The sequence below is a fragment of the Hemitrygon akajei genome, chromosome 8 (assembly GCF_048418815.1).
Source record: "Hemitrygon akajei chromosome 8, sHemAka1.3, whole genome shotgun sequence".
NCBI classification, from domain to species: domain Eukaryota; kingdom Metazoa; phylum Chordata; class Chondrichthyes; order Myliobatiformes; family Dasyatidae; genus Hemitrygon; species Hemitrygon akajei.
The window spans coordinates 28,488,137-28,504,463 of NC_133131.1; the positions used below are offsets into that span (position 1 = coordinate 28,488,137).

At 43.1% G+C, this 16,327-nt stretch overlaps 1 protein-coding gene across 5 annotated transcripts in view; it reads left to right on the forward strand.

The window, feature by feature from the left end:
* LOC140731758 (rab effector Noc2-like) overlaps positions 1-16,327 on the forward strand; it is a 237,000-nt gene that overhangs the window by 69,458 nt on the left and 151,215 nt on the right. For all 5 annotated transcript variants that reach the window (XM_073053529.1, XM_073053531.1, XM_073053530.1 and 2 more), the window contains one exon: positions 2,721-2,783. The gene's annotated coding sequence lies outside the window, so the exon portion shown is untranslated. The remainder of the gene's footprint in view (positions 1-2,720; positions 2,784-16,327) is intronic.

Here is a 16,327-nt window from a genome sequence, read left to right on the forward strand (position 1 = left end):
CCTGAGTGTGGCCTCATCGCAACTGTAGTCTGCCCCTACACCTCCTCCCTTGCTACCATTTAGGGCCTCAAGCAGTCCTTCCAGGTGTGGTGACACTTCACCTCTGAGACTGTTGGGGTCATATACTGTGTCTGGTGCTCCTGTATACCTCTGAGACTGTTGGGGTCATATACTGTGTCTGGTGCTCCTGTATATTGGTGAGACCTGACATAGATTGGGAAACAGCTTTGCTGAGCACCTATGCTCTGTCCGCTAGAAAAACGGGATCTCCCAGTAGCTACCCATTTTAATTCCACTTCCCATTCCCATTCCAGTATGTCTATCCATGGCCTCCTCTGCTGTCGCAATGGGTCCACGCTCAGGTTGGAGGAACAACACCTTGTATTCTGCCGGGATAGCCTTCAATCTGATGGCATGGACATTGATTTTTCGAACTTCCGGTAATGGCTCCTGCCCCCCCCCCCCCCCCCACTTCACCATTCCCCATCTCCTCTCTCACCTTATCTCCTTACCTGCCCATCACCTCCCTCTGGTGCTCCTCTCCCTTTTCTTTCTTCTATGGCCTTCTATCCTCTCCTATTAGATTCCCCTTCTCCAACCCTGTATCTCTCACCAATCAACTTCTCAGCTCTTTGCTTCACCCCTCCCCTCCTGGTTTCACCTCTCACCTTGTGTTTCTTCCTCCTCTCTTCCCCTCTCACGTTTACCTCTACTCATCTTTTTTTTTTCTCCGGTCCTACTGAAGGATCTTGGCCTGAAATGTCGACTGTACTCTTTTCCATAGACGCTGCCTGGCCCGCTGAGCTCCCCCAGCATTTTGTGTGTGCAGCAAGTCCAGTTCCCTTGATCTACTACTGCCTGGGATGACTGAGAACCTTCGTAGACAGACCAGCTCTTTAGTTTTGCTGACATTGACAGAAGGGGTGTCATCATGGCAGCATTTCACTAGGCTCTTTATCTGCCTCCTGTACTCTGACTCATTGTGATCTGACAAACGGCCCACTACGGTACGATAATTTGCAAACTTGTAGGTGGCGTTAAAGCAGAATCTATCCACACAGTTCATGAGTGTATAGGGAGTACAATATGAGGCTGAGGGTGTAAGAGCATTGGAGTCATGGGAAAAGAAACTGTTTAATTAATCAGGCTGCAAGGTCTTGTGAATAAGCCTTCAAGAGTAGGTGTTAAGATGTTTTGATTCTTCAAATGTACATGCTGAGACTAGATCAGTCTTCCTTTTCATGGTCGGGACCTGTGGACCTGTTATCCATTCCTGTCAAACAATGTTATGCAATTGATACGGAAGATGTGCAAAAAACTATCAAGACTTTTATTAGTTTTTGCTAGGTATTGATCATAGGTACTTTATGTTAATGAGGAAGTTGATACAAGGAAAAATACAAAGACATTCAAATAGCTGTAATTTCATTAACAGAGTGTGACATTTAATTATTAGAATTTCTATTATATATTCCTGCTTAGCAGATAATTGGCAATAGTGTCCATTTAAGTGCTTGTTATCAGTTATTAAGTTTGAACTGAATTAGTCTTCTATTTATTTTCAAGAAAATCAAATACTGTATTTTATCAAATTTGCCGTTTCTTTGGAGATTAAGTTCTGCTGATCTCAATTGTAAACCAATAATACAAATCTGGTTTGTTTTTTTAAGCACAGCTAGTATCCTTTGCCATTGCTTGGAATTAGTCTTGGAACTGCTGTAATATGCTGGGAAGTTCTAGCTTCCACAAGAACATCTAAACTTGCTTGCTGGGAGTTACACTGGGAAATCTGCGCTCTGTGCAAGTTACAGATTAAGTGATTTAACCTGTATAAGGGTCTTGATGTCTTTGTGCTGCATCTTAAGAGTCCTCTGTGTTGCTGCAGTGTGGTCGCTGGAAGGCTGTTGTCTTTCTTCGGGAGTCTTTACAAGCACCCAGGCTGGCCCATGGTGAGTGTTTCCTTTGGGTCAGCATGAGGTTGCTCTCTAGGTCAGACTGGACGTAGTGGGAAGTAATTTAGTGTTCCTGTGAGAGGAGAACAGCCCTGTCTTTCATTTCTCCCAGTCTGCTGGGTATCGATTCAGATTAAGATTTAGATGTGGCATTATGTCTCGTGTACGTTGAAACACACAGTGCAATGCGTCATTTGTGTCAAATCAAATCAGCTGTGCTGGGGGCAGCCCGCAAGTGTTACCACGCTTCCGGCACCGATATCGCATCCCCACAAGTCACTAACTGTAACCCTCACTGTGCACCTTTGGAATGTGGGTGGAAACCAGAGCACCTGGGGGAAAGAGTACAAAACCCCTTACAGACGATGTGGGATTCAAACCCGGATTGGTGATCAACTGCTGTTGTAAAGTGATTGTGTAAACACTGCTGTGCCATTCTCAATGCTCCGAGTCCTACATTTGTGACCTACCTGGCTTCTTCCAGTCAATTAAGATATGTAGCAAGGTCCAGGTTATAAAACCAGTTGGTTGCAGTTATTTCCAGCGAATAACAAGATATTTTCTGATGTTGTTGACAATCAGCTGGTCGGCCCAAGCTGTGAGGATACAAATTTCTGCTGGTTTAACCATCATGGGATTTAAGCAGGGTAGTGATGTGAGTGTTTTAAACTGCAGCAAATGTCTGACCAATTGTGAACAACTTTACCATGGAATTCTAAAGTTTCTTGAAGTCCACCTTTCTAAAGTGCTGCTGTTTTCTGTCAATAGAGTGAACAGCATCAAACAAGAACAAGCTACGATTGATGGCTATTGAAGGTCCTTGGTTTTAAAGTAAGTCAATTTCCCTGGTTGGTACATTGAACTTAAAATTAAACTCTCAACAATAATCGACATTTTATTGATGCTATGTCTGTATTGTATACTGTTGTATTTGAATTGTCAAAGTTCAAATTAATTTATTATCAAAGTACATGTATGTCACCAGAAAGAACCCCGAGATTCATTTACTTGTGGGCACTCTCAATAAATCCATCGGCCGTAATATAATCAATGAAAAGCTGCACCCACAGGGCGACAACCAGTGTGTAAAAGGCAACAAATTATGCAAATGCAAATAGAAATAAAAAATAAATTATGATAATAAATAAATAAGCAATGCATATTGAAAACCTGAGATGAAGAGTTCTAGAAAGTGAGTCCATAGGCTGTGGGAACAGTTCAGAGATAGGGCGAGTGAAGTTATCCCCTCTGGTGGTTGAAGGGTAATAACTGTTCAAGAACCTGGTGGTGGGTGTTCCTGAATCCTGAATCCACTGAAATCGAAGTAAAAACTGATAAGATATCAGGAAATGTGCAAATTGGTAGCAGAGGATCCATGGACTGAATCAGGGAAGTACAAAGACAAGTGTGTATTGTCTTACCACCTTTCATGACCTCAAGACATGTGAAAGTATTTTACAACCAATGGAATAACTTTGAGTTGCAGGAAATAGTTGAGATCTTTTCAATACCGAGAATCCTGACTGTGGATTACTGGCAGTTATATTGTAAATTACAATCTTCACTACCAGTTGCAAGCATTAATTGGATGATAACAAGAAATTACAGTTCAAAGTTAAATTTAGTATCAGAGTATATACATGTCATCACATACAGCCTTATGATTCTTTCTCTATGGCATACTTAGCAAATCTATAGAACGTTAACGGTAAACAGGATCTGTAAACATCAGGAACTATAAACTGTGAACAATCCTTGTAAATAATTGTCACACAAACTGTGATGTACTGTGCAGATAATAAATAAATAGCAATAAATAATGAGCATGAAATAACAAGGTAAGAATCCTTAAATAGTGTAGTTATCCTCTTTTGTTCAAAAGCCTGATGGTTGAGGGTAGTAATTGTTCTTGAATCTGGTGGTGCAGGTCCTGAGGCACTTGTACCTTCTACCTGATGGCAGCTGTGAAGAAAGAGCTTGGCCTGGGTGGTGAGGACCTTTAACGATGGATGCTGCTTTTCTACAGCAATGTTTCATAGAGACGTGCTCAAAGACTGGGAGGATTTTACCTAGTGATGTACTAGGACGAATCCACTACCTTTGTAGGATTTTCCACTGAAAGGCATTGGTGTTCCCATACCAGGCTATAATGCAGCCAGTCAGCATACTTCCTACCACACATCTACAGAAATTTGCCAAGGCTATTGATAACCCTCTTCACCTCTGATGCTCTGATTATTACCGGCTCATGGACCTCTAGTTATCCTCTCCTGAAGTCTACAGTCAGTTCCTTGGTCTTTGGTTCCTTGGTTCCTTGACATTGAGTGAGAGGTTGTTGTTATTACACCACTCAGCCAAGTTTTCAGTCTCCCTCCTGTATGCAGATTCATCACCACATTTGATTTGGCCCATAACAGTGGTGTCATCAGCAAGCCTTTATATGGTGTTGGAGCTGTACTTAGGCACACGGTCATAGGTGTAGAGTGAGTAGAGCAGTGGGCTAAGCACACATCCCTGTGGTGCTCCTGGGCTGATGGAGATTGTGGAGGAGATGTTTTTGCCAGTCTGAACTGACTGTTGTCCACAAGTAAGGAAATCCAGGATCCAGTTGCACAAGGGGGTTCTGAGGCCCAGGTCTTGGAGTTTACTGGTTAGTTTTGAGGGGATGATGGTGTTAAATGCTGAGCTGTAATCAATATAGAGCATCCTGATGTATGCATCTTTGCTGTCTAGATGTTCCAGGGTTGTGTGAGGAGCTAATGTAGTGGCATCTGCTGCTTCGGTAGGTAAATTGGAGCAGATCCAAGACACCACTCCGGCAAGAGCTGATGTGCTTCAACACCAGCCTCTCAAAACACTTCATCACTGTAGATGTAAGTGCCAGTGGCTGATAACCATTTAGACAGGTTACCATACTCTTCTTGGGCGCCGGTACAATTGAAGCCTGCTTGAAGTAGGTGGGCACCACTCACTGAATTAGAGAATTGGTTGGCAGACAGGAAGCAAAGAGTGGGAGTAAACGGGACCTTTTCAGAATGGCAGGCAGTGACTAGTGGGGTACCGCAAGGCTCAGTGCTGGGACCCCAGTTGTTCACAATATATATTAATGATTTAGACGAGGGAATTAAATGCAGCATCTCCAAGCTTGCGGATGACACGAAGCTGGGCGGCGGTGTTAGCTGTGAGGAGGATGCTAAGAGGATGCAGGGTGACTTGGATAGGTTAGGTGAGTGGGCAAATTCATGGCAGATGCAATTTAATGTGGATAAATGTGAGGTTATCCACTTTGGTTACAAGAACAGGAAAACAGATTATTATCTGAACAGTTGCCGATTAGGAAAAGGGGAGATGCAACGAGACCTGGGTGTCATTGTACACCAGTCATTGAAGGTGGGCATGTAGGTACAGCAGGCGGTGAAAAAGGCAGATGGTATGTTGGCATTCATAGCAAAAGGATTTGAGTACAGGAGCAGGGAGGTTCTACTGCAGTTGTACAAGGCCTTGGTGAGACCGCACCTAGAATATTGTGTGCAGTTTTGGTCCCCTAATCTGAGGAAAGACATTCTTGCCATAGAGGGAGTACAGAGAAGGTTCACCAGATTGATTCCTGGGATGGCAGGACTTTCATATGAAGAAAGACTGGATCGACTAGGCTTATACCCACTGGAATTTAGAAGATTGAGGGGGGATCTTATTGAAACGTATAAAATTCTAAAGGGATTGGACAGGCTGGATGCAGGAAGATTGTTTCCGATGTTGGGGAAGTCCAGAATGAGGGGTCACAGTTTAAGGATAAAGGGGAAGCCTTTTAAGACCGAGATGAGGAAAAACTTCTTCACACAGAGAGTGGTGAATCTGTGGAATTCTCTGCCACAGGAAACAGTTGAGGCCGGTTCATTGGCTATATTTAAGAGGAAGTTAGATATGGCCCTTGTGGCTAAAGGGATCGGGGGTATGGAGAGAAAGCAGGGTTCTGAGTTGCATGACCAGCCATGATCATACTGAATGGCGGTGCAGGCTCAAAGGGCCGAATGGCCTACTCCTGCACCTATTTTCTATGTTTTCTATGTTTCTATGAAGCCTGCTTGAAGTAGGTGGGCACCACTCACTGCTGGAACAAGAGGTTGAAGTTATCTGTAAGTACACAAGCCGGTTGATCAGCACAGGTCTTCAGTATTTGGCTAGGTACTCCATCCAGACCAGATGCTTTCCTTGGATTCACTCTCTTGAATGCAGCCTGCACATCATCTTCAGATACTGATACAGTGCAGTAACAGGCCCTTCTGACCCACCGAATGCGTGCAGCCCAATTACATCTAAATGACCAATTAACTTATTAACCCATATGTCTGTGGACTGTGGGAGGAAAACAGAGCGCCTGGAGTAAACCCACACAGTCACGGTGAGAACATACAAACTCCTTACAGACAGCGGCAGGAACTGAACCCAGGTACTGTAAAGTGATGCACTAGCTGCTATGCTATCATTCCGCATTACAGTTAATGCTTTGTGTAAACTATAATGCCAACTTTACTGTTAATACTTAAATCTGGGTTTTTGAAAAGGTATGTTAAGGGGATGTATTATATCGGACTGCCTAATCTAGAAACCCAATCAATTAGTGAGCCAGTCAGTCCTTTATAAGATAAAAAAAAGCAGGAAATGCTGGATGTACTGAGCAAATCAGGCAGCGTCTGCCAATGGAGAATCAGAAGTTAATATTTTAAGTCAGAGTTCCTGCATCAGAACTCATCAGTTTGCTGTCTATTATTGCTCTTATTTAAAATGTATTGCATGTAGAAAAAACTATAGAATTACATGGTATTGGCTTTGAATCTTGTGGTACTTCACTGTGGACCTAATGTCAGGTAGGATTTAGTAATATTATAAACTGTTCATTTACTGTAAATACTTTCTTCCTCCCTCTCAAAGTGTTGATGCCTCCTAAGCCTGTACTTATTTCCCATCATACATATTTAAACTCCACTATACACATTTTTGACTCTGATAAGACCTAAATCCAGTTTGCAAATAACAAACATCCTTTGGGTCCAACCCGCATCATCCCATCTCTTTCTCGTTGATTTGTCTCTGAGCTTTGATGTGGTTGACTGGAATATTCTCCACTGTCTGTTAGAATCACGGTCTAATTACTTTATCTGATTCTTGCCCAATCCATTTGTCTTTGACTTCCTCTCCCTGACACCCACCAGTCCACTGTCCTCTACAACTGTGACATTGTGGGAAATGGAACTTGAGCCTATGGGTGCATCTGTGTCTATATGGGAGAGAGGGAGATAGTAAACAAGAAAGATTGTTCAAAGCCTTCGTGATGACTGTTGTCAGTTCTGTTATGAGGTTGGCTCATAAGACTACAGAAGTTGGCATACCTGTGTCCAAAATCAGCAGATGGTTTTGTCAGGAGAAAAAATGAGCACTTGATCATTACAAAAAGTAGTAAGATAGATTTCCCTTGGAAAGCACTAAGGACATATGATAAGTTGTACAGTTGAGCAAAGCATTGATGCAAAAGTAGAGTTAAGGTTGACTGTTTAAAATTGCTCCACATATTTTGACTGAATGTGATTCTTGAAAATATATTCCATATACAGTATTATAGATTTGATCTTTGGCAAAAACACCATGTAAAGGTTTTTCATTAAAGCAATTTTCATTCTTTAAGTTGATCACATAACTGGTCTTTAATCTGTTACGTAAACCCCGTAACCAGGTAACTTACCAGCAAAGATAGATGGATCAGCTGAGTCGGATGCTACTATTTTCAACCGTTTTATTCAACAAGGGCACAAACGTATGGTTAATACAAAACATTCAGATCATCAAAACTCAATCTAAAACACCGGTGTAATAATAATCATTCAAAACACAAGCTCGATCGTCGTCTAGGGGTAATGTAGATTTTATATCGTTCACTGGATATCTAAAAGTCTTTTAGATCACGGCAGTTTCACTTAGTTGCCGGCGGAAGTGTCGCATTGGTGCACTTTTAGTTAGAAAGACAGAGAACATGAAGCATTTACCCGACAGGTTTTCCAACCTGTAGGAGGTAGTCGGAAGTCTCGTTGGGGGAATGGACTCTCATCTGTGGCTTCCCCTGTAGCTAGGCCGTCTTCCGTGGTGAAGTCGCCAATCCCAGGCAAGGGAAGGACGCACACGAACCCCACCACCGGCTGTAGCTATTAAAACGCTGTCGCAGGATTTCTAGCGTTTCTCCTTCGTGTGTTTCCTTGGTGCATCTGAGGGTCCTCCCCTCAGACCCGCCTTTATACTTCTTCACGGGATCGCGGTGTCAATCAAGTTGCAGGTAATGCGATCTCTCTCTCAACCAGCCCACTTTACCCGAGGGCTTTTCAGGTGGTCTCCATGAGACAATAGTCAAAGTCACTTTTATTCTGCTTCTTGGGAGAACGTGGTCTTTCGCACGTCTCTCTCTCTTGGGTCAGTTGACCCCCCTTAACTAGAGTTCTTGCGATTTTCACAAAGGAGGGGGCCAACGGCATAACACCTCCCCCCATAATGGGTTTTTAACCAGCGGTTAAAAACAGGTTGACACAGGAATTTTTTTTTTTTTTTTTTTTTGAATCTACATACTACACAAGCTTTTCTCTTCACAGAGTACTACTGTTATACATTCAAGTCAGTATCTAAACAGGTAACAAGTACAGTGCCCCTTTTCTTTAATACCTTAACCTCATGTGCCATACTAACGCCTGGTAGCATCAAACTTCAGCTCAATAACCACCTTATTTATTTGCTTTCTTCAGCAACATAACTAAGGAGGTGTGATCTTAGCTTACATACATCTACAAAGGTTCATGCAAAAGACAAATTTTTATGCTACTTTCAAACTTAACAGTCAAGCTTCCATGGGTGTTGTCTTTATTATTCACATACTTTGTCAAAATCCCTTAAAACCGGCTTCTGCTATTTTAAAAATCGCGTCCCCATTAACCCTCGCCTTTTTTCCGGTTACTTCCCTCGTGGCGATCTTGGGCACCCTGGCGAAATAGGCTTTCGCCCGCTCCTTTCATAGGAGTTATTTTATCAGCGTGTTCCAAACTTAGACCACCCAATTCCTTAATTTTAGGCAATTTGTCGTTTTTCTCTTCAGGACCCGTCATGCTATTAGTTTCCAATTTAAGATCCGCAAGCGATCTCGCTTTGTTCAGACAGCATTTCAAATTCTGCCTTTTCACACCACACTCTGGAATAACAATAGCGTGTGGGGCCCCTTTACCTTCCAACTCAACCTGTAATTGATTCACAGGCTTTGTGGTACCAAGCCATTGTCTCTGTAGCCTGGTTGCTGCTTTTGATATCAGTCCAGCCTTTAAATTTTCTTCATTCAATTTGGGAACTACACATCCCCCTTTCCCTTGAGTTCCGTGACTAGGTTCAGCACCATGTGTATCCCCATCTTGGACACACTCAAACGGGACATTGGCCTCTTCCAGGTTTTCAACACCCGTACCTTTTTCAAATTCTAACGCCCCCCCCTCCTTCCAGTAACTCTCCAGGCAGCCCCCTGTTGGGGAAGGCGCAACCCTGCGAGCTGAAACAACCTCCTCAGCCATGTCAGCTGACTTCTCCACAGCAAGGATACCCTTCTCCTCTAAGACTGCCCTCATTTCACTCTCGGGACCATCGAGAACATCTTTAGAACTCTCAACTTCTCCAAACAATTCTGCCAAACCAGACAGATCAACCACGTCCAACTCTGGACGTTTTAACAGCTTTATCCGTTTCTCATCTTTATTTCCTACCTCTAGGACCTTTCTCTTCACTAAGGGGGGAGCTATCTCCTCGCCCTTACCCCCTTTTACTTTACTACTTTCTGTTTTACCACCCTCTGAACCCTCGTGGTGTAGGGTCGGTAAAAACGTCTGGGCCAATTTCACACTGCACGCTGTCCCAGCCGCCGCTCTCGACAGGCTGCGAGTGACCGCGCATGCGCGATAGCTCGGGGACTCCATGGGCGGGGCCTCAACTATCAGGGCGGTTCCGATCTTCCCACCCGCGAGGTCATTACCCAACAGGAGGTCCACGCCCTCCCCCGGTAACTCCGGCAGGACTCCTAGCTCCACAGGTCCCGACACCAACTCGCAATCGAGAAAGACCCTATGCAAAGGCACGACCGCGGTCTGGTTCCCGATTCCTCTCAGGGCAACCTCCCCTGTCCGAGGGCCGAAATTTAACACATTACGGCTAATTAACGATAGTTCCGCCCCCGTGTCTCTCCAAATTCGTACGGGGATGGGGGGGGGTCCCCTTCCCTCAAAGACACGGTTCCTTCGGAACTAAATGTCTCCCGCCCCTCCGGTACTCCATCTACCTGGGGCCCTCTTGTCAACTTCCTGATTACCACTGCACGCCCGATAGGGGTCGCTGCTCTCTCCCTCTCTGGCTCCTTTCTCGGAGCAAAGCATTTTGATGCAATATGTCCCACCTTTCCACAATTAAAACAGTTTAAACCAGGAGATCTCCAGGTTTCCTGTCTGTTATCCTCACCTTTTGTGCTAGCTCCCGGCGGAGTTTCTCCCTTAGCCGGCGGACTTTCCCTACTATTCCGACGGTCTCTCGGGTAACTTTTTGGCGAGGAAAACTTTGTCTTGTGGGTTAGGGCATATTCATCTGCGAGCCTAGCCATCTCTGAGATGGACTGATTCGTCCTCTCATTTAAATACATTCGGATCTCTTCCGGAACGCAACCTTTAAATTCCTCAATCAAAACTAACTCCCTGAGACGCCCATAGTTCTCGGCCACCTTTTCAGCTGTGCACCAACGGTCCAAGAGCACACCCTTCTCATGGGCTAGCTCGGTATACGTTTGATTCCACCCTCTTTTTAAATTTCGGAACCTTTGTCTATACGCCTCAGGTACTAACTCATAACCTCGGAGAATGGCCTCCTTTACTTGATCATAATTCCCGTCCCTTTCTGTGGGCAGCGCGGTATATACCCGCTGTGCTTTTCCTCGTAACACACTTTGTAACAACGCCACCCATTGCTCTCTGGGCCACTGCTGATTCCCTGCCACCTTTTCAAAAAGCAAGAAATAACTATCAACATCCGTCTCCTCGAACGGGGGGACCAACCTCAACGCCCGACTAATATCAAACCCCTCCTCTCTCTTGTCCCCTCGAGTTCTTCGCTCTTGCTTTCGCCTGTCCAGCTCCAATTCATGGCCCCTTTGTTTCTCTTTCTCTTCTGCTTCTAGCTGCTTTAGTTTGAACACATGCTCTCTTTCCACAGCCCTTTCCTTTGCGGCTCTCTCGGCTTCTTTTTCCCTCTCAGCTCTCTCGGCTCTCTCTCTCTCTCTCTCTGCAGCCTTCTCAGCTGCTTCTACTTCTAGCTGCTTTATTTTAAACTCATGTTCCAGCCTTGCTTTCTCCAACTCTGCCTGATTTGTCCCACTCACTAATCTCCTTTCGGGAATATTTTCCAAATCCTCAGCTGCAAACACCTTCTTCCCAACGTAATGCTGTTGTATGACCCTTCGCACTTCCTGCTTTTTCATTGTTGGCTTCACCGCTGTGAGGTCTAATGCCTTCCCCAAATTTAACAAGTCTGATTTGGTGGCCATCCCTAGCGCCTCCATAGTCGGGCTTTTCATAAATTCACCCACGTCCATCTTTGCTGGTTTCCTGTCTGGCTACCTGCGTAACCAGATTTACGTTTGGACTTACAGCCCGATTCACTGACCCTCCCGTTTGGTTTCAAATCCGGGACGAGAACCCCACTTGTTACGTAAACCCCGTAACCAGGTAAGTTACCAGCAAAGATAGATGGATCAGCTGAGTCGGATGCTACTATTTTCAACCGTTTTATTCAACAAGGGCACAAACGTATGGTTAATACAAAACATTCAGATCATCAAAACTCAATCTAAAACACCGGTGTAATAATAATCATTCAAAACACAAGCTCGATCGTCGTCTAGGGGTAATGTAGATTTTATATCGTTCACTGGATATCTAAAAGTCTTTTAGATCACGGCAGTTTCACTTAGTTGCCGGCGGAAGTGTCGCGTTGGTGCACTTTTAGTTAGAAAGACAGAGAACATGAAGCATTTACCCGACAGGTTTTCCAACCTGTAGGAGGTAGTCGGAAGTCTCGTTGGGGGAATGGACTCTCATCTGTGGCTTCCCCTGTAGCTAGGCCGTCTTCCGTGGTGAAGTCGCCAATCCCAGGCAAGGGAAGGACGCACACGAACCCCACCACCGGCTGTAGCTATTAAAACGCTGTCGCAGGATTTCTAGCGTTTCTCCTTCGTGTGTTTCCTTGGTGCATCTGAGGGTCCTCCCCTCAGACCCGCCTTTATACTTCTTCACGGGATCGCAGGTGTCAATCAAGTTGCAGGTAATGCGATCTCTCTCTCAACCAGCCCACTTTGCCCGAGGGCTTTTCAGGTGGTCTCCATGAGACAATAGTCAAAGTCACTTTTATTCTGCTTCTTGGGAGAACGTGGTCTTTCGCACGTCTCTCTCTCTTGGGTCAGTTGACCCCCCTTAACTAGAGTTCTTGCGATTTTCACAAAGGAGGGGGCCAACGGCATAACAAATCTCAATACAGTCTCAGGTTTGTGTCCCATTAATATTATGATATGTAACAATATACATGTAAATAACATAATTTGAACATTGGTTGTAAATGTTTGATTGGATGTACTATCAATGAAACCCAAATTATCATCTTTGAGAAGATAAGCTTGCACAAATGTCTTCATACATCTGATGTATGCACAGTGAAGTATGATCAGGTCTTATAGCATAACGCAATAAATGGGACTCAGTAAACAGAAAAACAAATATTCTTTTGTAACAATTGTTTATGGAGCAATAAATATCTTGGTACATTGTTCATGTATTGCAAGTTGCTCAGTTACAAGATAATGACTGCTTTTGAGACTAATAAAATAATTTTCTTGTATCTTGCAAGCAAGTTATACTTTATCCCACCTGAGCTTTTGTATGCTTCCATACCTCAGAACACAACCTACTCTTTCCATTAGAAGTGCTTTAAATATTGTTGTAAATGATTGAAATGCAAAGAACTTATTAGACGCAGTAATGATTGAAGTAGATTTCTGTCATGCAAGATTACTAATTTATTTCTATTGTTATGTATGACCTAAAATGGAAAATATATTTTTAAAGAGTTGCTAGTGGACAGAACGATCTTGAAAAGGGGGCTACCTGTGGTTTGGCAGGTACTACACAGTTGCATAGTGTGACCATTTGAATGTAAAATAATAAAATTGAGGCTTTGAAGGAGAGATTCGTAACTTCCATTTATTGATGCAGTAGTGCTGCTGTTGGTCTCAGCATGCACCAGACTAAATCATTTCACGTGCTTTTGACAAGCCTTTGGAGTCCAGTTCATAACATTATCCTCCATCCTGTCACATTTACCGGTGTCATGTCTTTTCATTCAGGACAAGAATGTGCCGGAATAAACAAGTACTTCAGGTTAGATTTGTAAAGAAGATTTTTGAATACCATTGTGACACAGTCCTTTAGAACATTCACAGAAAAGCTGATAATTGTGGATAGATTTGGAGCTACAGTGGCAGACTTGCTCTAGACTGCCACCTAACGGACATGTGACAGTCAAACAGTTTCATTCTTTGTCAAATTGTTCAAATGCATCTAAGAATTTTAAAGTAAGAAAGTTTTCCCGGACAAAGTTCTGTGTTAAAAATAGTGTGTGTAGGTAATGTGAAGAAGATTCACCAGGATTCTGGCTAGAATGGAGGACTGTAGTTACAAGGACTGATTGGCTAGGCTGGTGTTCATTGTCAGTAGAAATTAAGAGCTGAGGGGTGACCATGTAGAGTTTATGAGAAGAGTGAGAGTAGATTGTCAAAGTCTTTTTCTCAGAAGGAGAGTCTAGATCTAGAAGGCATGGGCTAAGGGTGAGGGGGAGAAATTCAAAGTAAATCTGAGTTGTCAGTTTTTTTATTAAGGAGTGTGGTGGTTTTCTGGGAAAAGTTACCAGTGGAAGTGGTGATGGGGGGTATACATCAATAACACTTTAAAGGTATTTGGATAACTACTTGGATAACAAAGACATAGAGCAGGGGTTCCCAACCTGGGGTCCATAAACCCCTTGCTTAGTGGTATTGGTAGGTGGCATAAAAAATGTTGGGAACCCTGTGGTATGGGGATACAGGCCTAATGCGATTAACGTAGATAGGCCTCACAGTTGATGCGTATGAAGTGGGCCGATTGGTCCTGTTTCTGCACGATAGGATTCCAATGTTGGCAAGAAGAGGAATGGGGCAGGGAGAGAGTGTAAGGAAAATAGAAAGTGAGACAAATAGGGAGGAGGGATCAGATGGGAAAAAGGAGAGGTGTTGAAGGATTATGGGAATAGACTATGTTTAGGGGCAGGGGGAGAGAAGTAATAGAAAACAGGGTTGGGGTGAAGTGATATTGCATAGGCCTAATCTCTGGGTACAGAATTTGGATCAAATCAGCCTGGTTTAGCTCCCTGTTCCCCTCCATCCTCTTCCTTCCCACTTCTGTCCTAGATGTCGTGGCTGCACTAGTCAGAGTAAAGTGCTGGTAGCCTGGTAGTAGCACAAGTAGGAGGCACATCGGTCAGTGCAGTGTCCGCTTCACTTCACGATCTGAGAGACAGGTGGAGTGAATTGAGTTGGCGTGGAGGGAAGCACATGGTAGATGTTGTGAGCCGCCTTGCTAGATAGTTCGTTTAGTATGTTTTCATTCTCATTGATGTTTTAATAGTGAACACTTTAATTTGCAACACACACCGGAGGACTTCAGCAGGTCAGGCAGTATCATTAATTTTAATTGGTTACAATTCAGAATCCTCAAATGTTCGGCAGCACTTTATATTGGAATATTCCTTCAATGACTGTGATTTGCTATCCAGTGCTTTGTTTTCGTTTCAGCCAAATGGCTTGAATATTTCAGGGTTAGCAGCAACATTGTGTAATATAGTTTCTATGGTGATCTGTTGTAATATTTTTACTGAACAGAAAAAAATTAACTGTAGTATTCCAGTATCTGTGATATTTTAGACTGTCAATTTATTTTACCTGAAAGGAATCAGACCTAATAATTTTCCAAAGTATGCTTACATATATACTTTAAAATAATTTCTGTATAATAGGAGTACACTCCTGAGCTTGTAATACAACCCTGGGTTTCTTGTCAGAGCTCTGTATGTAATTCCCATTAGTAGAGTGCACTGTGGTGAAATGGTTTCTATAGTAACCACTGATGTTAACAGCATTTTTAATCACTAAAGAATTGATTGTTACATCTGGTCATAGAAAATTTATATTTTGCTCTTCTTCATATCATTAGCTTGCTCTGAGAGTTTGCTATAAAACTCCTGAGGCTTTTGTTCATGTGAATGTTTTGTTATTTATAAATGTCAAATTATTTATTATTTATAAATTTTCATCCTTTTGAAAATTATTAATTCTTACTTCATCCTTTATTTTTATTTCTAATTATGATCTTTTCTCTTGCCTTTGAATGAAGGAACTGAGCAAACCACAGGCACCAGTCACCAGATCTGTTCTGGGTCTGTGCCATTTAGTACAATTATTTTGACACACAGTGAGATTGATGATATTCTTGATGTGAAGATTGGACTTTGTCTTCGTAAAGACTGTATGGTAGTCTCCTCCGAATGCTGTTGTGAAAAGATGTATCTGTCACAATGAGGATGTGATGAATTATATTTATTCCTCATGGGTTCACTCACCATCTCAGGTTGGCAGCAATGTCCTTCAGGACTCAGACGGCTCCATCTGTACTGCTAGGCCTCTTTAGTGATGGTACATTCTGAACCCTTGGTACTCTTGGTGCTTCTTCCAAATATGGATCAACATCAAGGCTGACTTAAAAGAAACATAAAAGAAAATATTTAGAAGAAACGTGGTTTGGTTTGTGATGCAGCTGAAGTTAAAAAAAGATATTGATTAGGAGAGTAAAAACATGGAAAAGTAAGTATTTTAACATGAGTTTAATTGGCATTTCATCATCTTCCCCTCCCCAGGAGCACTAGTTTGATATTTGGATCTGTGGGCCGCAACCCTCTGCATCTTTTTCCGATCCTGTGCATTGGCACCTTCATATCAGACAGTGATGCAGCCAGGCAGAATGCTCTCCACGGTACATCTGTAGAAATTTGCTAAAGGGACCTTGGTGGAAATTGGAGGATTATCAGGGGATCAGAAGTGGAGAGGGCCAATAACTTTAAATTCCTTGGTGTTATCACTTCAAAGGATCTGGTCTAGGTCCAGCATATACAGTAAGTGCCATTATAAAGAAGGGACAGCAGTGCCTCGACTTTCTTAGATGTTTGTGAAGATTTGG